Source organism: Schistocerca americana, chromosome 8 (assembly GCF_021461395.2).
Source record: "Schistocerca americana isolate TAMUIC-IGC-003095 chromosome 8, iqSchAmer2.1, whole genome shotgun sequence".
Classification (NCBI taxonomy): Eukaryota; Metazoa; Arthropoda; class Insecta; order Orthoptera; family Acrididae; genus Schistocerca; species Schistocerca americana.
Genome location: NC_060126.1, coordinates 249,015,320 through 249,040,883, shown reverse-complemented (window position 1 = coordinate 249,040,883; position 25,564 = coordinate 249,015,320). Strand labels below are relative to the sequence as shown.

The window sequence follows — 25,564 nt, the reverse complement described above, 5'->3', positions numbered from 1 at the left end:
CCTTGCGACAATACAACAAGCCCTGAATGTAGTCTTTTGCCAAGCTTATACATGTAGAACTTAAGTTTCTCAACAGCATAGGTTAGTCACACATGGATGTAACTGATATTTTGCTCCTCACACAGTCACATTGCACAGCAGACAGTTTACATTTGAATGATTCTTGTGAGAGGTCACTCACACAATGAATTTACAGAAGGATCTGGAAACACCATCTGTCCGATTCCTGTGATTTCCAATAGTTTCACTAGGCCATTTTAGGACACCTTTTTGCTGAAATATAGAGCTGCCTAATAACTACAGACACATTTAAAACAATCAGTGAAGGAATAAAAAAACGTTTAGCTTGGTCAGCACAAAGAGTAACAATTGTACATTTGGATGTTTCCATTCCATGAAGTTTTTTAGGAAGGAAAATGAGCTTCACTTTGCACAGCAGAAAACTAAAGAATATAAAGGTATTTTGATAGATATATGAAGCAAAACAGAATATCATTTAGAAGTCACAAAAAATTGAACGGATGCACTTGGACATAGATTACCTTCACATTACTATAAACATAATATAAGGCACTGAGGAGTGACTATAAACAGACATAAATGAGTACTGCAAAAGTCATAAATGAGTACTGCATTGAATAGCTCTTTGAGTTTAAATCCAAACATTCAGTGACCATTATGAACATTAACTGAAACTATCAATTACTGTAAGCAGTCAAACAATGGAAAATCCTGCATGGAATGTAACAGTATTATGAGAAGGAATAATACTGTAAGCAATCACTTTTTTGTGAGGGTATTCATGTATTCACATTTATATGGAATCAAAATACCCAAATAACTTTGAGCTTTGTACTAAAATAACTTTATCTTCTGCTGCCAGATACTGCCAAATGTTACACAAAAAATGTACATTAAATAAATATATGCCTTGATGTAAATCTGTAGTAATCGTTTATGGTGCCTTTGGATACAGCCACCAAAGAGCAGAATGAGACTGGCTGCCACCCTGTCAAGGCACCAACAACTAAACCACTGTAAATTATGCCTGCAGCCACTGCAATATCTGATGGTGCTACATCAATCAGATGCAATGCTACTGGGATCAATACTAGCTCATCTCTGTAAGCCAGAATCACTTTATAGGACACTGCCCAACCACTTGCCAGTCAGTCGGCACTGGGAGTTAACAACTACAGTTCTCTGGGTCAAGTGCTGACCATGCCAGTGGTCCCACAATCAGAGATTCATTCACTGTAGTGCAGCACACGTGATTTGTATCCTACAGCATTGCACACTGCATCCTAACTGCATAACTTTCAAGTGTGCTTCAAACCACAGACTACGCCCAAGCATAGATGTTTCCTGGCTATGTCTATTTAGGATGGACAGTGTACTTAACTCAGTGGCTTCATTAGCGTACAGTGCAATTTGTACTTTCAAGAAACTGTCATTGTGTCTGGTATCAACCCTTATCAGTCAGGATAGTCATTTAGCAGTATGATATTGGAAGCTGTTTTCTGATTTACTTGCTTAAGGTACTGTGCAGTAGAGTCCTATTGTTCTTTTGGCAATCTTGGCAAATCTATTAATTGTAGCATGATCCTCCCATAGTGGAATTAGGCAGGGGTGATTATGTAAAAGTTTATTTTGGTGTTGTTCCTGCCACAAAGATGACTCAAGACACAAAGGAATTAATTATATTTAGCTGCTATTGGGCATTGATTTACATCAATGGGGAAAGTTGAAAATTTGTGCCAAACTGGCATTCAAATCCAGATCATTGGCCAGGCTTGCCTTATTTATATATGTGGTGTTTGTTCTTTCAGACAAGTCCGAGAAACAGACACCAAATACATAACTAAGGCAAGGCTGGCCAATGATCCCTTAAGTATAGATGCACACCCCACTTGAACTCTTATGTGAACTGCCAGAATGCTGTGAGTGATGAGGATACCGGGCATGTCCACTACATCAGCAGTGTGTGGTTAAGTTGAGAATTTGGGTCTGATGGGAGACATGCTGCTGTAGGCTGTGAGTGGCCAGAGCAAATGCCTAGTGAGCAGGAGACTATCTATTGCTTCTGAGTTATGCACAGCCATTGCATCATTCATGCTTTCCAGTTCTTTGTTAATGAAATTTTCTGTGGGAGACATTGCTTTGCGTTCATTACCTATTATTCACTATTTGCTCTTAATTGACTCATCATTTGTGTGTGACCAATTTCTGCTCCATCATGTTCTGTGATTATGAGCCATATTACTTATTTTTCCTTGTTCTGCCTGGTGATAGTACTCATTATTTCATTTTGTCACAATGTTTTGCTTCATCTGATGCTTGCACTACTAGCTGTGCATGTTCTGGTTCTATTGAATTACTCTAAATAGTGGGAACTACGAGTATTTACTGTGAGTGTCAAAACAATGTCATGTGAGACAGTTTGTAACTGGTAGCTGCTGCCAGTTGGGCATATATTGATTTTAGCAGTGTGTGTTGGGGACAGAAAAACAAGGCATCAATTTTCAGTTGAGCCATTGTAGATCTCAGAATTATGTGCCTCTGTAGTTGAACAGGAATACTCTGTTGGTCAAGTTGACTGGTATCATTTTTTCATTTGTCATGACTGATCCAATGCCAGAACTGTAATGGGCTCAATTTGTGTGATCACGGGGGTAGTTGATGTGGCAGTTAATTCAGGTTCCAGTGCCATCAGCACCCCCATCACCAGTCTCCATGTAGCCATCCCACTCAATGTCCATCCCCCCCTCCCTTCTCCCCTTCCACCCCTCCCCCCACCACACAATGAACCTTCTCTTGTGCTTCATATGCTCTCTGTTTCTGTCCCCTATGTGTACTCTCCCTCCAGGTCCAATTGTAGTGACCCTCCACATCTGTTGACTCTGCTCACCACACCTTGTCATCTTTGAACATGTTGCCCTTGGTTCAGCCCTCCTCTCTGCCTGTAACTAATGTGGAGCCTACACTGTTGGAGTTCTAATTCCTCTCCCATGCTTCTTCCCTTTGGAGTGTGGATCACACTGGCCTCATGCAATTGGTTTCTCTTCTGACAGGCATATTCACAGCATGCAACACACCTTCTCCTTGACCCTGATCTGCACCATCCCACCATGGTCACTTGCCTCAGGTGTCTCTGGCCATGGTTGTCTCTTGTGACCTCCAGAGCCTTCTAATGTCTGCAGAGTGTCTGCCTCTTCCCTTTGTGGCTTCCTCCATGGGATTCCAGTTGGTTCCTCAGTGCTCCCGTTCTCCAACAGCAAAAGTTTCACTGCACATTCAATGGCATGGTCACCCTTTTCTCAACTATGACCTGGCATGATTTGCTTCTTTCTGATGGTGCCACCATCTCCCACTACAGGAAAATGGATGCAGTATCCTCAGCTGGCAGCTATGTCACAGCCACTGACTGCACAGTTGCATGGCTTTGCCATTTCCTTTATAAAGAAGATGGATGCTGCAATTGTGGGTGCTGGCACTTCAGCTACAGAACATTACTTCTGCAGCTGTTGCAGTCAGGTAGAACCACATCTGCTGGACAAAGTGCTGCTAGTGCTGGCACTAGTTTGCCTCCATAAGCCATGTCACATTGGCAGGATTTCCTGGTATTCTTACACTGGATGCGTTTATACGACACCACCCAGCTGCTCACCAGTCAGTTGACATTGGGAGTTCACAGTTACAGTTCTCTGGGGCAGAAAATGACCACACAAGTAGTCCCACAAACAGAGATCCATTCACTGCAGTGCAGCACACACCAGTCAGAGCCTACAGCCTCACTAACCACCAAGTTTTGATGAGTGCTTCAACCAAGCACTATGCCCAGGTACAGATATTTCCTGGCTACATCAGTGCTACCCTATTTAGGATGGACAGCGTACTTAACTCAGCAGCTATGTTAGCACACAGTGTATTTCGTTCTTTCAAAAAACTGTCATTGTGTTTACTGTCAGCCCTTATAATATCATTTATTTGTATGACTTTGGAAGTTTTTTTCTGTTGTACCAACATACAGTAAAGTTCTATTGTTCTTTTAGCTATCTGGGCACATCTATTCATTGTAGTTGTAACTCCCACAATGAGATTCAACAAACTCCACCTGATGTTGGTGACATAATCCTTGAATATGCCTTGTGAAAAGTGTGATAAATGTGATTGGCCCCAATAATTTGTAGTTTCAATTGAGATCTTTGCATGCTGTACATCAGTAACTGATGTGGAAACATACAAGGTAGTGGTTCAGCAGCATGATATCCCCAACAAAAATGTATTGAACTTCATTAAGCAATTAAAGTTGTACTACTACTACTTAACAGAAATGACTAGGAACTAATTGCATGGGGAGATTTAATATTAATTTCACACTGGATAGTTCTTATTCAGGGCCAGTAGTTGCTGATGTCAGCTTTGATTTGATTCTCAGAGTAATATTGATTCCAAAACTAACATTTTAAACAAGGCGAGACTGGCATAGTGCAACACAGCAGTTGATGCTTTATTTCTAAATCCAGCTGTATTTTTTTGAAATAGATGCTATCCACACAGTAAAGTATTTATCTGACCATGATGGTCAGATGGCAGCACTAAAACATCTCCATCAAATATATTTAACTAAGAAGGGAAACATATAATTTCACAGAACCATTAAGTCTGACTCAATCATATTATTCAAAGAGAATTCACGAGGTGAACAATGAGAAGAAATTTATCAAGAACACAAACACACAAGAAATTAGTTCCTTACAATAAATATTCTTACAACATACAAATAGAGTTTTGTCTTACAATGCACCAAGAAAAATAGTATTGGAAGCTGAGGGCAGGGTCATACCAAGGCTGTAGTGCGATTGGCTACTGCTAAGGGTGTGGGCACAGAGGAGGCATAAAAACTGGATGGAAAACAAAATCTCTGAAGACAGTTTTTGAATTAACCAGGAGAGGCACATTAGTTCACTTGCCTCAAGAATTCCTATGTTTGTAAGCAAGAAGCCTTTCCCTGATGAGACCATAGATGAACACTGTTCTTCCAATGTATTTTTTTTTTTTTAACAGAGAACATATTTTTATTTGCATTTCAGTATTTTTCATACAATGGACTTCATCAGTGTTTACAAGGGTGTCAATTTTTATACAATAATCAATTACAGATCCAGAAACTTACACAGGAGATAACTAGCTTACTTAAGAACTAAAAGATTTTTTACCTACATGATGTAAATAATTATTGGCCAATATCCCTCCTATCAGCAGTAACAAAGATAACTAAAAAGTCAAGTGTAGTTGTGTGTTAGAATTCCTGAGTAAAGAAAACTTATTTTCTGAACATCAATATGGATTTCGCGAGCACAGATATGTTAATGATGTCCATTTTGTTGTCTGTGACCAAATCTTCTCTTCTTTTATTTACAGAGAATTCTCTTCCAGGTTGTTCATTGACCTAACCAAAGCATTTGATTTGGTTAATCACCAGATAGTTCTTCAGAAATTAGACACATATGGCATCCAAGGTGTACGTAGTCAATGGTTTGAGTCATACTTAACAAATAGGTAGCAAGTGGTTAAAGTCTCTAGCACTAGCAATGAACAAACTTGCTGTAACAAAGCCCTGATTACTTTTGGTGCACCACAAGACTCTACTCTGGCCCCCCTTCTCTTTCGGATTTTTATTGATGAGCTTTTATTGGTGATCTTTTATTGATGATCTTCCCCTGAACCTTCATAAAACTTGTCCTGTACTATTTGCTGATGATTCAGATCTGTTGTCCAATAGCACATCAGTGCAACAAATGAGTGACCAAATATCACATACAACAAGTAGTCTGCTGTCCTGGCTTCACAGAAATAAAACAGCCCACATGCTCTTCTAAAAATCACCCTACTCAAATGACACCAATACTACCAAAGGCCATGAACTTGACCAAGTAGAAGCAATGAAACTTTTGGGAGTATGGGAAGCTAACACTTCAAAGTGGGACATGCACAGGGATAAAGTACTGAATAAGCTGAGCAGCCTCTGTTATGCATTTAGAATCCACAGCCAAACATGCAACATTGATACATTTAAAAAAGTGTACTTTGGCCAAGTTCAGTCCAGTGTAACATATGGGAACCCATTCTGCAGGTCATCACATAAAAAATAATATTTATAGTGCAGAAAAGGCTATTAAAGGTAATGAAGCAAGAACATCATAGATCATCAGCAAAGCCAATTTTCAAAGACTTCAAAAATTTTACCAGTACCCTGTATTTATGTAATGGAAACAGTTTTATTTGTTAAAAAAGCATGTACCTTCCCACAATAAATAGGGATATAAATGATCACAGTACAAGAACCAATTTGAACATTCATCTGCTGTCCCAAAGACTAAGTACTTGTCAAGCTGGTGTCAGGAATATAGGTACTCAGCTCTACAATAAACTTCCTATGACCATAGGAAATAGTGAAGGGCTGTCATTCAGGAAAAAAGTAAAAGAACTACTTGTCATGCACACCTTTTGCTCTGTTGATGGTTACCTATTGGCAAATTTATACTAGCGCTCCAAAACTCCTCCCCAAAAAAATAAGAACACAAGTTCACTTAACTGTCAAATAACACATTAAATTTATTTTTACCTATTCTTAATCTTGTTTTATATACTGAAATAAATTGCACTGTAAGTCAGTTGTATTAGGGCTGTACAGAAATAAGCCTCTATATGCGTACTGATTGTAGTTTCTTAACTCCCATCATGCATTGTATGCCCATATATATTACTGTTACTTCATATTCTATGCATCCCCATATACAGTACTTGTAAACTGTCCCCTGTGTGTATTTCACTTTGTCAATTTTTAATTCAATCATATACGTAAACCGTCCCCTTTGTGATTTAGCTTTTTGACAATTTTTAATGCCATTGTGCATGTAAGCTTATGCATTTGAAAATTTTTAACTTTAATACTGTTTGTATTGAGTTTTATAAAAAATGAAATGATCACCATACAGTTACTGTAAAGCATGTCCTATATGAAACTTCCTAGCAGATTAAAACCATGTGGTGGACCGAGACTTGAACTTGGGACTTTTGCCTTTCAAGGGCAAGTGCTTAACTGACTGTGCTACCCAAGCACCCCTCATGACCCATCCTCTCAGCTTTAATTCTGGCAGTACCTTGTCTCCTACCTTCCAAACTTCACAGAAGCTCTCCTGTGAAACTTGCAGAACTAGCAATCCTAGAAGAAAGGATATTGCACAGACATGGCTAAGCCACAGCCTGAGGGATGTTTCCAGAATAAAATTTGCACTCTGCAGCAGAATGTGCACTGATATGAAACTTCCTGGCATATTAAAACTGCATGCCAGGCTGAGACTAAAACTTGGGACCTTTGCCTTTTGCGGGCAAGTGCTCTACTGAATGAACTACTAGCATTTTTTATTTCAGATCTGTAGAGTTTTCTCATATTTATGTAATTTTGTTTGTTTGAACCACTTTTATGGGACTTAGAAATAATAATAGTATCCTGAGTTCATTAAGTTGTGGAGTGTACCATTTGTTGTCATGATGCTGCTTATGTGTGATGCCAGTATGATCTCTTTTGATTACAGTGGGGCACGTCTCCTGTACTATGCACTTAATCTCTGCCAGGAAACTGAAAAAGCAGTTGTCAATACTTTTGTTACTATCCATTATATGAGACCAGTCCATTTCTTTCAAATGATCTATAAAATGGTTCAAATGGCTCTGAGTAGTATGGGACTTAACATCTGAGGTCATCAGTCCCCTAGAACTTAGAACTACTTAAACCTAACCAACCTAAGGACATCACACACATTCATGCCCAAGGCAGGATTCGAACCTGCAACCGTAGCGGTTGTGCGGTTCCAGACTGAAGCACCTAGAAGCATTCGGCCACACAGGTTGGCTAAAAATGATCTATCATATTGTTTACATTGGCCTCTCCTGGTAGTCCATATGCCGCCTTCCTTTCTCCAGTACTGAGAGCTGAATTTTCAGTTTAAAGCCACAGTTCTGCATGATCTGATATTTATAATTCTATAACATCACATTCAAGAGAGCCTCTGTGTATATTACCATTTAGGTTATCAAGACATGAATTCAACCTGGGGGCTTTTCATTGAGACAGTAATAGTTGAATGACTTCAGAGAAGTAACCATATGAATTACATTTTTTCTCTTTGTCCTTATATCTGTGTTAATATCACCTACAGTTATTATTTTATGCTGCTTATATTTAGACAACTACAACATTATAGTGTTAATTTTTTCTACCAATACTATTTCACCAAAGGCTGGAATTCATTACACTGACACAATTACAACTTTTTGTGTGTGCGTTACCATACCAGCTACTTCAAATATGCCTTCAAGGCATATTCTGCTAAGGTCTATGACTGAGTAATGTAAATCAAGATTGCTCTTAATGCAAACTGAGGCCCTGACATGTGACATGCTTTTTCTGTGGTAGCTTGTTACTAGCAAGTATCCAAGTGGAACACTCAGATCTGTTTCAGATTCTTTCACTCAGTATTCATTGATACACAAAACACTGCAGTTAACTCTATCAAACCAATATTGCAGTTCATTGACTTTACCTTTAAGAGATTGTACATTTAAATGAAGAAGGAGAATACTGTTATTAGTACAGAAAAGTATTTTGATTTCACTGGGTCTTGCATGTTCATTTATTTTCATTGAGTAATCTAAATCAGCACACTTATCTGAATGAATTATTCTGCTGCAGTTCCCTCTTAATGGGGTTTTTACCCTTCCTTCCCTTGTAATGTCATTTTCCCTAATAAACAAGGTACATTAACATGCACCAAAAGACTGTTTTTACTCATAATCCTGTTTATCTCTTGACACAGAAATTTCTTCCCATGGTAATTCAGATGCTCACCATGTTCAATGTGCAGAGGATTCTCTAGTTGACTAATATCTACTACATTGCATTTTGCATAAGTTGAGCATAGTTGTTTGATTTTAACATTGGTTTTGTAGATCTCCTTGCTGACACATGAATTAAAGATCAGGTCATGTCTGTGAGGTTTCATTACAACAGCAGTGTTTTTAATTTTATTTATATCTAAGAAATTCTTCAAACCTGTTATACAATTTAGACTTCATTATGCGCTTCACCATTTGCAACAGTCACACAAACAACAAAATCACTGTCCTTATATTATTATTTTCTGAGCTGTCTTCAATAACGTTCTCCATTCATGCACTGGGTTTCACGATACTAGTTGCACAAAAGTTCATATTCATATGCTGTGTTCTGCTAAGGTTGTCCACTAGAAATAGCAAATTGTATTTATTTGTCTGCTGTTTGTGAGTCCTCCAAGTAGCATCATAAATAAATTACTATCAAACAGGTGTCACATGGGCTATGGGCCTACAGTGTGCTTGGCTCAAACAGCTGCTGCCTACACAGTGTACTCATATTCAGCAAGTGTGTTTCTCTGAGTTCAAAAGTAACACTTTACTTCTAATGCCATTACTAGTAACAGTTACTTTTCAAAGGTAATGATTATTTCTGTAAACTAACTTTGACTAAGTTACTTTTATCACTTACAGTTTAATGAAAGTGTTATTACTTTTTTTATCATACTTGAATATTTTGTTGTGACAATCTCAAGACAGTGTAATATCAGTCTTTATTTTGAAAAGAACCCAAATAATTGTTTTTTGAATCAAATCTTTTCATTAGTGAGTGTGTTGGTGTCATATATTCCTCCTGCAGCCCAGCTAAAGACTGTCCCTATCACAGTTTTGTTTCTGCATGTGTTTCTCCACATTTTTCTTCCTTCAACAATAAGTGCGCTGTTTATTAAACATTGTCAAAATATGTATAATATTCTAAAAGATACAAAGGAAATGTCCGATATGTGAATTATAATTTTTAGTGCTGTTATTGCAGTTACTTCTTGTTCATTCATTTTTATTAGGAAATTATATATGTAACAACAAGTATATTGCAATCACATGACACATCACTTGTGAATAACATGCAGTCTCCAATGCCACATTCATTTCCACATCTTTCAGACACTGAGGAGGAAGTTGAGACACACATGCCCTGCCCAGCTTATGGTGAAGAGCGCAAATTTTTAACATTGGATAATTCCTTTCATTGCAGACTTTGAACTGGTGGGAATAAAATACAGAATAGTCAGAGTGAACTTAAAAAATCATCTACAGGTAAGATTTTTGCTTGCTATTAGCATTAAATGTTTGAGGAAAAGTATGACTGATACCATTGTTTTATTTAAATAGGAAATATTCTCAACATTTATAACTATAATAACGAAAAAGTAACATATTCATTTCTCACTTTCATTTTTAGCAAACATTCCCCAAAAGAAACTGAGGAAAATAAAGTGCAAGGCACAAAAAGGATGTACAGCTGCACCACTACAGGGCAACCTCAAAACAAACAACACTTAACTGCTCCCTCCACCTGCACAATATGTAACCCAAAGTAAGATTGAAAAAGCAGTAATGAACTTTGTCTCAGATACCTCTTAGTCATTCCATACAGTACTAGAGGTGCTATCATTAAAAGATGTTGTATACCTGTGTCTGCTAAACTTTGTGAGTTGTTTCAAGAAAAACTTTAATAAGGAATTTGGGAGAACCAAAAATAAGAAAGATGAAAACAGTCAATTATTGACAAAATTATTTAATTGGATAGATAAAAAATCTACTCACTAAGTAGCGGTAGAACACACACATAAAGGAGAGTTGTAACTGACAAGCTTTCAGTGCCAGTGGCTCTTTCTGCAGGCAGAAGAGTTGAAAAGGAAGGAAGAGGGGCAAAGGAAAAGGACTGAAGAGGTCTAGGAAAAAGGGTAGATTTTGGGAAAGTCACCCAGAACCATAAGCCAGGGGAGACTTACGTACAACAGGGCCATGACTTCCAAAAATCGTGCCCTGAAATGAGACCCATTGTGTCTGAAATTTTGCCCACCACACCTAGAATAGCTTCCTGTCACCCTCCTGATCTCTGCAATACCATTGTGAGACCCTATGCTCCATCTGCACCCATCTTCCTACCCTATGGCTCCTACCCCTGTGACCATCCCCTCTGTAAGACTTGCCCTATGCACCCTTCTACCACCACCTGCAACAGTCCTGTAATTGGCAAAACATATACTATCAAGGGAGAGCCACCTGCAAAACGACATGTCATATACCATCTGTTATGTAAACACTGTTCAGCCTTCTACATTGGCATGACTATCACCAAATTATCAATTAGGATGAATGGGCATAGGCAGAGTGTATATACTGGCAACTCGCAATATCCTGCTGTGGAGCATGCCCTATAACAAGACATTTGAGTCCTCGGCACCTGTTTCACCACATGCGCCATTTGGATTCTTCCCCCAGACACCAGTTTCTCAAAAGTCTGTGTCCACAGCTCATGGTCTTGCAGCCATGTTCTTGCATCCTGAGCACAGGGCCTGGGTTCGATTTCCAGCGGGGTCAGGGATTTTCACATGCCTCGAAATGACTGGGTGTTTGTGTTGTCCACATCATTTCATCATCATTCATGAAAGTGATGAGTTCGGACTGAGCAAAGGTTCGGAATTTGTATGGGCACTGATAACCATGCAGTTGAGTGCCCCACAAACCAAACATCATCATCATCATCATCATCATCATCATCATCATCACCATCATCAAAACTCTGAAGGTGGGAACTAGAACTAAAACATGTCTTTGGTTCTCACCACCCACCTGGCCTTAATTTATGTTAATTTCTTCTGTCTCAGCACTTATTCACTGTAACTACTCTTTGCTTCACTACGTTTTAGTTTTCTACACCTTTCATTGCCTTTCCCATCTATTTTTCGCCACCACCCTCCCACCTCTGTTACATACAATGCACTTAGCTTTTTACTCTTATTAACTCATGCATGATGTTTTAGTAGTAATCTCTGTCTTGCATATCACCCTGTCTTCCATCTTTAAGCTCTCAGGTTTTCAAACCTCATCCATTGCAGTCCCCAACAATCAGTCTTTTCTTCTCATGCCATATGGTAAGTCTCCTCTGACCTGCAGTCCTGGTTGACTTTTCCAAAATCTACCCCTTATCCTAGAACTGTCCAGTCATTTTCCTTCAACCTTCTTCAGTCCCCTTCAACCCTTCTGCCCAAAGGAGGAGCCACTGGCTCAAATAGCTTGCCAGTTACAACAGTCTTTTATGTGTGTGTTCTGCCACCACTTGGTGAGTAGATTTTTATCTATCCAATTATAATTTAATGTGGAGGTTAATACAGTTCTCTGTAGCTATCCCTGTATATTCACTGATTTTTCAACTACATTACATTATTGGTTTTAGGAGCTTCATTGGAGCAGCTGGTCAGTGACGATCCAGTCACACTGAAAAGAAAAATGGCAGTGTTGGCATGTAGATGTAGATGTATGAAAGAAAGACACACATATGACTTTCTGACCAAGAAAATAGGTAATACAATATTAGAAAATCACATACAAAATGGAGAACATAACACTGCAACAGACAATGGCACAAACTCTTGCAAGACTTTTAGATTGCCACAGAGGCAAATATTACTGAGGATGAACAAGAAGACAATAGTAAAATAGATGATGATTATAATGATTTAGAATTTATAAATGCCTTCAATATGTTAGAATAAGTAAGTGATATGAAAGTGCTGGAGGAGAGAGACTATTGTGCACTCACCACTGTTGAACACATTGTATGCTAAATTTGATTGTTGAGAAAGATTCTGAATATGCACTTAAAAAATATAAATTTCAAAAAATCTTCAAGGATCCCAATGCTAAAATGGTCCAAGCTCTGGAAGAACAAAATCAATCAACACAAGTTGCAGACCATATCAAATATACCTGTGGGGTCTGGTTGTAATTGCAAGATGGGATTCAATATATGAGGTTGTCCAATGGATAAGCAAATCATGGACAGTGGCAATGTTGCCCAAAGTTTTGTTCATTGCAAAGGTTACCTCTGAAGAAGTTTCTTTGCTGAGAGAATATTGTGAAGCAATGAGTCCACAGGCACAGTCTCGGAACTTGCTACAAGGTGAACACAGCATGTTCATGGGTTTCCTTATCCCAACTTTGGCTGCATTGAAACAAGATCTGTGTAAATTATCCATTAAGCTGACTATGTACAGACCTCCACTTGGTGCAATTATTCTGGGATTGCAGAAGAGGTTTGAACATGCATTTCAAAATATCCAATCCTGTTTGCATGCTTCTGTCCAAAATTCAAAACCAACTGGATGGATCAGCCACATACCTCCGTACCCAAGGGACATATGCTGGAAGCCATGCTGCAGACAACAGCTGTAAGAGACACTGGCAGGGAAGAAGCAGAAGTACTCGAGGACGAGGAGGAAGATGTTTTCTGCTTTGAGAGACAAAATACACTTAGCTGATGTGCTCAAAAAAGATCTTTAACAGTTTTTACTAAATTCTTCAACAGATATACAAATGCTCAATGTGTTTCCCCAATCAAGATCCCATTTATTAAATATAGTGCAGAATAGCAACTAGTGCATCAACAGAGAGCTTTTGGTATAGAGGGTATTGTGTGGAGAGCAATGAGGGCTGAATTGGGAGATCCAACATTTGAAAAACAACTTTTGTTGAAAATAAACTATCACTTTACCTGAGATGCACTGAGATAAAAGAGGCTGTAGATGGTGTATTTTGTTGTTGATTGACATTAAGGGTTATTTCCTTCCTATGAGTATAAGGTTCATTACTTATTTAGGGATGAGTTACAATTATAATTTTTAAAAGTAACTGAAGTGATGGCTTAACTGATGCACCTACATCTACATCTACGTGATTACTCTGCTATTCACAATTATGTGTCTGGCAGAGGGTTCAATGAACCACCTTCAAGCTGTCTCTACGTTTCCACTATCGAACAACGTGCGGGAAAATGAGCTCTTAAATTTTTCTGTGTGAGCCCTGATTTCTCTTATTTTATCATGTCTCTATGTAGGTAGGTGCCAACAGAATGTTTTTGCAATTGGAGGAGGAAACTGTGACTGAAATTTCCTGAGAAGATCCCGTTGCAACAAAATACGCCTTTGTTTTAATGATTGCCATTCCAATTCGCGTATCATGTCTGTGGCACTATATCCCCTGTTTCACAATAATACAAAACAAGTTGCCCTTCTTTGAACCTTTTCGATGTCATCTGTCAGTCCCACCTGATGCGGATCCTACACTGCACAGCAATATTGCAGAATAGGGCGGACAAGTGCTGTGTAAGCAGTCTCTTTAGTAGATCTGTTGCACCTTCTAAATGTTCTGCCAATAAATCAGTCTTTGATTTGCTCTACCCACAACATTATTGATGTGATTGTTCCAATTTAGTTTATTTGTAATTGCAATCCCTAAGTATTTTGTTGAATTTACAGCCTTCAGATCTGTGTGACTTATCGCATAATCGAAATTTAGCAGATTTCTTTTAGTACTCATGTGAATAACTTCACACTTTTCTATGGTCAATTGCAACTTTTTGCACCACACAGATATCTTATCTAAATCATTTTGCAATTCGTTTTGGTCATCTGATGACTTTACAAGACGGTAAATGACAGCATCGTCTGAAAATAATCTAAGAGGGCTTCTCAGATTGTCTCCTATGTCATTAATATAGATCAGGTACAATAGAGCGTCTATGAACTGTGACATTTCCGACAGAAAATCATGAATCCAATTGCACAACTAAGGCGATATTCCATAGGCATGCAATTTGGTAGAAGACGCTCAATCTACGAATATGGAATCAATTTGACATCCCCTGTCGATAGCACTCATTACTTCATGAGTATAAAGAGGTAGTTGTGTTTCACAAGAACGATATTTCCAGAATCAATGCTGACTGTGTGTCAATAAATTGTTTTCTTCAAGGTGATTCATAATGTTTAAATACAGTGTATGTTCTAAAAGCCTACTGCAAATTGACGTCAGTGATATGGGCCTGTAATTCAGGGATTACTCCTATTTCCCTTTTAGGGTATTAGTGTGACTTGAGCAATTTTTCAGTCTTTAGGTACAGAACTTTCTGTGAGTGAGCAGCTGTATATAATTGCTGTATATGGAGCTATTGCATCAACATACTCTGAAGGGAACCTAACTGGTATACAATCTGGACCGGAGGCCTTGCCTTTATTAAGTGATTTAAGCCGCTTTGCTACACCAAGAATATCTACTTCTATATTTCTCATCTTGGCAGTTGTTCTTGATTAGCATTCAGGAATATTTACTTCGTCTTCTTTGGTGAAGGAGTTTTGGGAAACCATGTTTAATAACTCTGCTTTAGTGACACTGTCATCAGTGACTTCACCATTGTTATAGCACAGTGGAGGTATTGATAGCGTCTTGCCACTGGTGTGCTTTATGTATGACCAGAATCTCTTTGGGTTTTCTGCCAGATTCCAAGACAGAGTTTCATTGTGGAAGTTATTAAAAGCATCTCACATTGAAGTATGCGCTATATTTCAAACTTCTGCAAAACTTTGCCAATCTTGGGGATTTTGCATTCTTTTAAATCTGGCATGCTTTGTTCATTGCTTCTGAAATGGCGGTCTGACCCGTTTTGTGTACCATGGGGGATAAGTACCATCACTTATTAATTTATGTGGTATACATTTCTCAAATTCCATTGATACTATCTTTTTGAAATCATTCTATGCTTATGTGATCAGACTGGAAGGAGTGGAGACTTCTCTTCAAAAGGCGTTAAGAGCATTTTTATCAGCTCTTTAAAACAGATGTACTTTGCATTTTTTTTGCTTTTGCAGTTGCTTTTGATATACAGTAACTACAGCTGTAACAAAATTACTTTTTCTGGGAAGTAGCTTTAGCTGTGACTTAGTTACTTTCAGAAAATAACCTTCCTAGCTCTCAAGTTTTTGCTGCAACTTCAGTATTATAACATCTCAAAGATTGGTTAGCAACCATGCTATCTTACCAAAGACTTATAATTTTTGTTGATTTCTGCCCTTCAGTGGTTTTCTTTTGACAACCTCTGCTTTTTGCTTTTTGAATGTGCTAATGTATAGCTTATTTAAATAATATTTTTTTGAGTAATGCTCAATTCTTATTAATTAATTTATTTTTTAACTTGTGAGACAAAGCTAACAAAATTTCCTAACTCTATGTAGAGAAAAATTGCAGGAAGTTAATTTTGTGTGTGAGCATGTGGAGAGGGGTGGGATTATGGTTGGGGGAGGGGGGAGTGTAACTTTGGTAGTTCTGCCAAGTGTGCAGGACCGCCTCAGCACAACTAAGGCTGAAGGAATGGGTGGCCAACGTCTGTGTTCATAGAATCTTGTGCCAGAAGGTGAAAGTTTATTTAATGTAATGGGGTAGCTCTAATCAAGACTTAAAGGGGCCCCACATACAGTATTGAAAAAGTCTTCACTGTGTCATCAAAAAGGCAAGAACCATGTACTTTGTTCAGATGGTACCACAACTGTTCGCATGAAGAACAGACAATATTCTAGAGCAAGCTATATGATAAATGATATTTCAGGGCATGAAACTACCTTTACTTGTTTAGTCACGTGGTATCAAAAGGGTCATATGCTGATTCAACATAAACCATCCTTTAAGAAGAGTTTTTGCAGTCTGTTATATGGCACTTCTGCATCACATTATGAACAGAATGATAGTACAGTATTTTCACAAGTCCAGTCCAGTTAATGTAATAAAAAGTATTGGGCTTAAATTTTTCAAACTGATATGGGTGTAATGTTCAGAATCCAACTGTAGTTAGGTTTGCTGTTTAAATATTACTTCAATGAGAACCAAATAAAATTAAAGATAAAAAATGTTACATTTTTTATTTCATGTATTTACAGGATTCTGCAGTGTATGACTTCATGAAGCGGAAATGTGAAATAAGTTGAAAAAAATAAAAATTTGTTTACAAACTTCAGCAGTTTTGTGATATGCTTCTCCCAAATGAATTTTATTTTATTTTACTTATTGATATCATTCTCTGGTGATCTGTGTTGTGATTATGTATTGTAGGATGTGGAACATGCCTGTTTTGTTGTGGTTATACTGTATGCTGTTATGTAAATAGTTACAATCAGTTTCACATTATGGCATTTACAACTTAGGTTCTATTTCAGAAAACTAAATAGGTTTGTTATAATAAATAAATATACACATAAACAAGAATTGGGTTAATGTATCTGAGTGTTAAAGGCACATTGATACTATAGCTACATTGTGGTTCAGCAACTCAAATTTTGTGACAAAGAACTGACTAGAAGCCATTTACTAATGACCATAAAAATTTTACTAACTGATCTTTCTAAAGCTTTACTTAATTTATTGAATTGCTTGTATCATCTGCAAACAAAGCAAACTTGACACCTGGTGTAGCTTCTGGTGATCTGTCTTTAATATGCACAGGAACAAGAAACAGTAGTGGAACCTTGTGGGTCACTACATGTAGTTAGTTTCCTTTTGAATAATAACTCCTAGCTGTGTATGCATATTTCTAATTTTCTGAGAAAAAGTTGATTTTTTTATTTGGTGATTCACAAAAAACTCAGTTTTAAAAATAGAAATCTCTGGTTTTAATGTACCTCATGATAATTTTTTAATTTTTAATTTTAAGGACTGTCATAGCATCTAATAAAAAATGAGATTTCCCAACTTGGCAAAATTTCATAGAAATGGCAACATATGCTGAAGGCAGAGTTCTCCATGATCTGGAGTTTCATGAAAATCAAATCTTTTCTTGTGTCACATGCTTCAATTAAAAAACAAGCTTAATCATAAATGAAGAAACTAAGAGCCACCTGTAGCCATGGCAGGGTGTTATGTATCTGCAAAGGTAGCCAGAGGGAATTCAGTTGCTAAATGAGATGAGGAAGCTTTCAACAAGTTGACAGAAAAGTACCACAATCACATACTTCATCTCTTTATAGCAAATGCCAGCTGAATTTCAACAGTTGTGTTAGGTATACAAAGAGCAAATGTAATTAACAAAAATGTGGCCAGTAAATGGAGTACACAACTCAGACAAGGTTAATTGGTGGTGTACAATGAATAATTCAATAGGCTGTTGCTGCTGCAGACACCAAAACTGGCAACAGGCAATTAAACAAAAGTGAGGCCTCTCAGTTTGATCTCTTTCTATAGGTCTGCAGAAAATGCTGCTTAAAATAACCAGTCAGACACCATGATTCCACAGCTGTCTTCAAAATGTAAATCACAGTTTAATACTAAAAGAAATGTGTTTGTCACTGTGTAGTTATGCGTCTGTGTGAGAGTGTACTTTACTTAGAAAGACAGTAACAGCTCAAAAGCTAGTACAATCATTGTATTGTTATGTGTGTCTATATACCAAGCTACAGGTGAATGGTGGCCTATTCTCAGTCACATTTGTTAAATTAATAGCAAGCATAAAAAACCATTTGTTTCCACATACACAGAAAACCAAAGATGTCATCTAAAACTGAAAGATGAGTTCTTGCACAGTACATTAAGTATACAGGGTACATATAAATGGTGGAACAATCGAATTTTTTTTTATGAATTTATTAAATTCTATAGTCTTTCCTGATTACATTAATAAAACACATTATAAGATTTCAAATGAAAAATTACCTGTATATACCCAATATTAAAGTTACAGTCATGTATGCTGCCATGCCCCCTTTATTTCTGTTACAGAAACCATTATTATTTCAAAAAGAACTGTGAAATTTCCATTTCCAGTGATTATATGTATGATTCATTGCATATGTTGGTAACAGTGCAGATTTCTAGTTCCTGTAAATTATTATCTTTGCTGTATTTACTTTTGTTTCACTGAAGCAGTTTGTTCACATGTTCCTGAATATTTGTTGCCCAAGTGCTACATATATTTGTGGAAGTGCATATCCTTCAGTGTGTGCAATAAATATGAACTATGCCAAACATCAAGAAATTCAATAAAAGGAAATTCTGTGGTAACCAGTTCACAAACAAAACAAGCCACACTGTTGAAAGTAACCTGTGTATCACTTTTTCAGGGAAGAAACTTCCACATGGCATGCCTCCTGATGATTCAAATTTTTGTGTTAACAATGACACTGTTTGTTGTAATCAATTTGTTGTGGTTGATTTGGACATCTTATCTTCTTTGATAAAGGAAGTGGTGACATGTAAACAATGTGATGGTGTAGGCTGTCTGGAAATAACTGAACAACAAAGCAGGAAGGGCTTAGCATCAAAATTAGTTGTTGTGTATAGATCCTGCAATAAATCTACCTCAAAAATGATTTTGAACATTGTACATACATCTACATCTACATCTACATCTACATTGATACTCTGCAAGCCACCCAACGGTGTGTGGCGGAGGGCACTTTACGTGCCACTGTCATTACCTCCCTTTCCTATTCCAGTCGCGTATGGTTCGCGGGAAGAACGACTGTCTGAAAGCATCCGTGCGCGCTCTAATCTCTCTAATTTTACATTCGTGATCTCCTCGAGAGGTATAAGTAGGGGGAAGCAATATATTCGATACCTCATCCAGAAATGCACCCTCTCGAAACCTGGCGAGCAAGCTACACCGCGATGCAGAGCGCCTCTCTTGCAGAGTCTGCCACTTGAGTTTATTAAACATCTCCGTAACGCTATCACGGTTACCAAATAACCCTGTGACGAAACGCGCCGCTCTTCTTTGGATCTTCTCTATCTCCTCCGTCAGACCGATCTGGTACGGATCCCACACTGATGAGCAATACTCAAGTATAGGTCGAACGAGTGTTTTGTAAGCCACCTCCTTTGTTGATGGACTACATTTTCTAAGGACTCTCCCAATGAATCTCAACCTGGTACCCGCCTTACCAACAATTAATTTTATATGATCATTCCACTTCAAATCGTTCCGCACGCATACTCCCAGATATTTTACAGAAGTAACTGCTACCAGTGTTTGTTCCGCTATCATATAATCATACAATAAAGGATCCTTCTTTCTATGTATTCGCAATACATTACATTTGTCTATTTTAAGGGTCAGTAGCCACTCCCTGCACCAAGTGCCTATCCGTTGCAGATCTTCCTGCATTTCGCTACAATTTTCTAATGCTGCAACTTCTCTGTATACTACAGCATCATCCGCGAAAAGCCGCATGGAACTTCCGACACTATCTACTAGGTCATTTATATATATTGTAAAAAGCAATGGTCCCATAACACTCCCCTGTGGCACACCAGAGGTTACTTTAACGTCTGTAGACGTCTCTCCATTGATAACAACATGCTGTGTTCTGTTTGCTAAAAACTCTTCAATCCAGCCACACAGCTGGTCTGATATTCCGTAGGCTCTTACTTTGTTTATCAGGCGACAGTGCGGAACTGTATCGAACGCCTTCCAGAAGTCAAGAAAAATAGCATCTACCTGGGAGCCTGTATCTAATATTTTCTGGGTCTCATGAACAAATAGAGCGAGTTGGGTCTCACACGATCGCTGTTTCCGGAATCCATGTTGATTCCTACATAGTAGATTCTGGGTTTCCAGAAATGACATGATACGCGAGCAAAAAACATGTTCTAAAATTCTACAAGATATCGATGTCAGAGATATAGGTCTATAGTTTTGCGCATCTGCTCGACGACCCTTCTTGAAGACTGGGACTACCTGTGCTCTTTTCCAATCATCTGGAACCTTCCGTTCCTCTAGAGACTTGCGGTACACGGCTGTTAGAAGGGGGGCAAGTTCTTTCGCGTACTCTGTGTAGAATCGAATTGATATCCCGTCAGGTCGAGTGGACTTTCCTGTTGAGTGATTCCAGTTGCTTTTCTATTCCTTGGACACTTATTTTGATGTCAGCCATTTTTTCGTTTGTGCGAGGATTTAGAGAAGGAACTGCAGTGTGGTCTTCCTCTGTGAAACAGTTTTGGAAAAAGGTGTTTAGTATTTCAGCTTTACGCGTGTCATCTTCTGTTTCAATGCCATCATCATCCCGTAGTGTCTGGATATGCTGTTTCGAGCCACTTACTGATTTAACGTAAGACCAGAACTTCCTAGGATTTTCTGTCAAGTTGGTACATAGAATTTTACTTTCGAATTCAATGAACGCTTCACGCATAGCCCTCCTTACTCTAACTTTGACATCGTTTAGCTTCTGTTTGTCTGAGAGGTTTTGGCTGCGTTTAAACTTAGAGTGGAGCTCTCTTTGCTTTCGCAGTAGTTTCCTAACTTTGTTGTTGTACCACGGTGGGATTTTCCCGTCCCTCACAGTTTTACTTGGCACGTACCTGTCTAAAAGGCATTTTACGATTGCCTTGAACTTTTTCCATAAACACTCAACGTTGTCAGTGTCGGAACAGAAATTTTCGTTTTGATCTGTTAGGTAGTCTGAAATCTGCCTTCTATTACTCTTGCTAAACAGATAAACCTTCCTCCCTTTTTTTATATTCCTGTTAACTTCCATATTCAGGGATGCTGCAACGGCCTTATGATCACTGATTCCCTGTTCTGTACATACAGAGTCGATAAGTTCGGGTCTGTTTGTTATCAGTAGGTCCAAGATGTTATCTCCACGAGTCGGTTCTCTGTTTAATTGCTCGAGGTAATTTTCAGATAGTGCACTCAGTGTAATGTCAGTCAATACTCTGTCCCTACCACCCGTCCTAAACATCTGAGTGTCCCAGTCTATATCTGGTACATTGAAATCTCCACCTAAGACTATAACATGCTGAGAAAATTTATGTGAAATGTATTCCAAATTTTCTCTCAGTTGTTCTGCCACTAATGCTGCTGAGTCGGGAGGTCGGTAAAAGGAGCCAATTATTAACCTAGTTCGGTTGTTTAGTGTAACCTCCACCCATAATAATTCACAGGAACTATCCACTTCTACTTCACTACAGGATAAACTACTACTAACAGCGACGAACACTCCACCACCGGTTGCATGCAATCTATCCTTTCTAAACACCATCTGTACCTTTGTAAAAATTTCAGCAGAATTTATCTCTGGCTTAAGTCAGCTTTCTGTACCTGTAACGATTTCAGCTTCGGTGCTTTCTATCAGCGCTTGAAGCTCTGGTACTTTACCAATGCAGCTTCGACAGTTGACAATTACAATACCGATTGCTGCTTGGTCCCCGCATGTCCTGACTTTGCCCCGCACCCGTTGAGGCTGTTGCCCTTTCTGTACTTGCCCAAGGCCATCTAACCTAAAAAACCACCCAGCCCACGCCACACAACCCCTGCTACCCGTGTAGCCACTTGTTGCGTGTAGTGGACTCCTGACCTATCCAGCGGAACCCGAAACCCCACCACCCTATGGCGCAAGTCGAGGAATCTGCAGCCCACACGGTCGCAGAACCGTCTCAGCCTCTGATTCCGACCCTCCACTTGGCTCTGTACCAAAGGTCCGCAGTCAGTCCTGTCGACGATGCTGCAGATGGTGAGCTCTGCTTTCATCCCACTAGCGAGACTGGCAGTCTTCACCAAATCAGATAGCCGCCGGAAGCCAGAGAGGATTTCCTCCGATCCATAGCGACACACATCATTGGTGCCGACATGAGCGACCACCTGCAGATGAGTGCACCCTGTACCCTTCATGGCATCCGGAAGGACCCTTTCCACATCTGGAATGACTCCCCCCGGTATGCACACGGAGTGCACATTGGTTTTCTTCCCCTCTCTTGCCGCCATTTCCCTAAGGGGCCCCATTACACGCCTGACGTTGGAGCTCCCAACTACCAGTAAGCCCACCCTCTGCAACTGCCCGGATCTTGCAGACTGAGGGGCAACCTCTGGAACAGGACAAGCAGCCATGTCAGGCCGAAGATCAATATCAGCCTGAGACAGAGCCTGAAACCGGTTCGTCAGACAAACTGGAGAGGCTTTCCGTTCAGCCCTCCGGAATGTCTTTCGCCCCCTGCCACACCTTGAAACGACTTCCCACTCTACCACAGGTGAGGGATCAGCCTCAATGCGGGCAGTATCCCGGGCAACCACAGTCGTAGTCCGATCAGGAGATGTGTGGGACGAGCTGGCCGTCCCCGACAAACCCCCATCCGGACCCCCACAGTGATGCCCATTGGCAACAGCCTCAAGCTGGGTGACCGAAGCCAACACTGCCTGAAGCTGGGAGTGAAGGGATGCCAACTCAGCCTGCATCCGAACACAGCAGTTGCAGTCCATATGATATGAATTTGAAGTTAGTGTATGCAGTGCATGCAATATGAAAAGGAAAAAACGTTTTGTGGTTTGATCGACCTTCCTCTTCCTCCCAGTAGGTTCAGCAAGTACATCAAAATACTTTTAGGTGCCTTTATGGTTGTGTCTAAAGCATTAATGAAATGTGCAGTAGAAGAAACTGTAAATATTAGAGGCACCAGGGACATTGCTGTTGCACATTGATGGGACATAGCAACATCAAGGACATTGTTCCTTGAATGGTATTGTGAGTGCTACTTCTCTGGAGAATGAAAAAGTTGTTGATCAGTGCTTATCTAAATACTACCACACCTGCCATGGTAACACTGAAGGACATACTGAACATGAGTGTTCTAAGAATTATGAAGGTTGCAGTGGAGGTTGGAGTGTGATGGAGCGCTAAAAATATTTCAGAGGTTGGTGCCCGTTTCTAACATTAGATACACAAAGTATCTAGGCAGTGGGGATTCTAAAGCTTTCAATAAAATTAATGAGTTCAGTGTTTATGATGATACCTTGGTAACAAAACTGGAGTGTTGTGGAAATGTGCAAAAGAGGATGGGTGCTGGATTGAGGAAGCTATGAAGAGAAATGAAAGTTGCTATCTGATGGAAAATCTCTGTCTGGCTGAGGCGGACTGACAGAAACTGAAATAGACCTTCTTCAGAGTTATTATGGACTGGCCATTAGATGAACTGGACCTCTGAATGATGTTACAGCAATGATTGGTTGGTTGGTTGTGGGGAAGGGACCAAACAGTGAGGTCATCAGTCCCATTGGATTTGGGAAGGATGGGGAAGGAAGTCAGCCATGTCCTTTCAAAGGAATGTTACAGCAATGAGAAAAGCTGTATGGGACACTTACTTTCATTAAGTTGTCCACAGATGACAACCCTGTTCACGTACTTTGCCCTAAAGGAGCAGATTCTTGGTGTGTTACCAAAAAGCATCATAAGCAGTCTCTTCCTGAGCCTGTGATGAATGAAATAAAACCAATTTTTAGAGACCTGAGTGACCCTGTTTTGCTTAGTAAATGTCTTCACAGGGGCACTCAGAATACATACAAAAGTTTCAACCATTGCATATGGGAAAGATTACCCAAGAATGTCTTTGTAGGACTAAATACATCAAAAGCTGGTGTACTAGATGCAGTGGTATGTTTCAATGATGGGGTGATAGGAAGGTTGGAAGTACTGGGAAATTTAGGCATAAAATGTGGCTAATATGGGAGATCAATTGCTTGCGTGTGGCAGGCAATGGGTGCATGACACTGAAAGATTCACTCTTCAAGTTACCAAAGAAGCAAGAAGTGCTAAAAGGAATGCCAAGAGGAAGCCTGAAGATGAAGAAATGCTGCAGGATGAAGACTATGCTTCAGGCATGTTCTGAGGCACAGTTTAATTGGATTCATATCTTCATTCCCAATTTCTCGCAAGTTGTATTTTTCAGAATTCAGGTACAAGTATTTCCTAAAGTTTATAAAGCATTGCTCTAATTTTTTTCTGTAACTTGCAATAGTCCACACTTATGTAGCAGACACAAGCTTTATTGCAGAATCAACTAAATTACAGAAAAAATAACATTTTTATTAGGAAAAAAATTATAAAAATTAGAATGTAAGATATGATACTTTTTATCCTTGTAATGAACATAATAGGTGGAATTAAACAGGTCTAGTACTCAGCCATAATGTCATGCATACCTGACAAAACTTTGGTCTCCTTCAAACGTATAACATTGAATTAAATGGTACCTCAATTTGAAGAAGCGTTTTGGGAAAAAAATGCATCAATTTCTTTGTAATTTTTTTCAATAACCCAAAGGAGTTTCAAAAATATTCAAAATACTTCTAATTTGTTTAAAAAGTGTGCTGCATTACCTGATATCAACAAAAAATCTGTAAAACCTATACATTATAAACAGTGCCTGAAAAAAATAGGTGTTGATTTTTACATAATATTGAGGCAGAAAAGTACCCTGTATCCTTAAGCAAAACATTTCTAGGAATGTATAGTTACTCACAACTAAAGTGATTGATTGATTGATTTTATTTCATGTTCCATAAGTCCAACTGTGTTTGGTTCACAAGGAAATGGAATGAGTCAGTTTTTTACAAATACATCATGATAATCTTATAGCATATACAGTCATTTGAGTACATAATTATATCAAAATTTATACAGTAATTTCTTTGAACGGCTATGTAGAAAAAAGACAATACATATTTTCTTAGAATCATTAAAGCATTACAGAAAAACAGATACAGAGCACAAATGGATACAGAGCTCAAGTCAAATAACATTATTAGTTGCATTATGTGAACTTGTATTATATAATATTAAAATGTTACAAT

The 25,564-nt window shown here is 38.8% G+C and overlaps 1 protein-coding gene across 1 annotated transcript in view; it reads right to left on the bottom strand.

The window, feature by feature from the left end:
* LOC124545109 (rabphilin-3A) overlaps nt 1-25,564 on the bottom strand; it is a 1,015,241-nt gene that overhangs the window by 62,273 nt on the left and 927,404 nt on the right. The gene's annotated exons all lie outside the window — the stretch shown is intronic.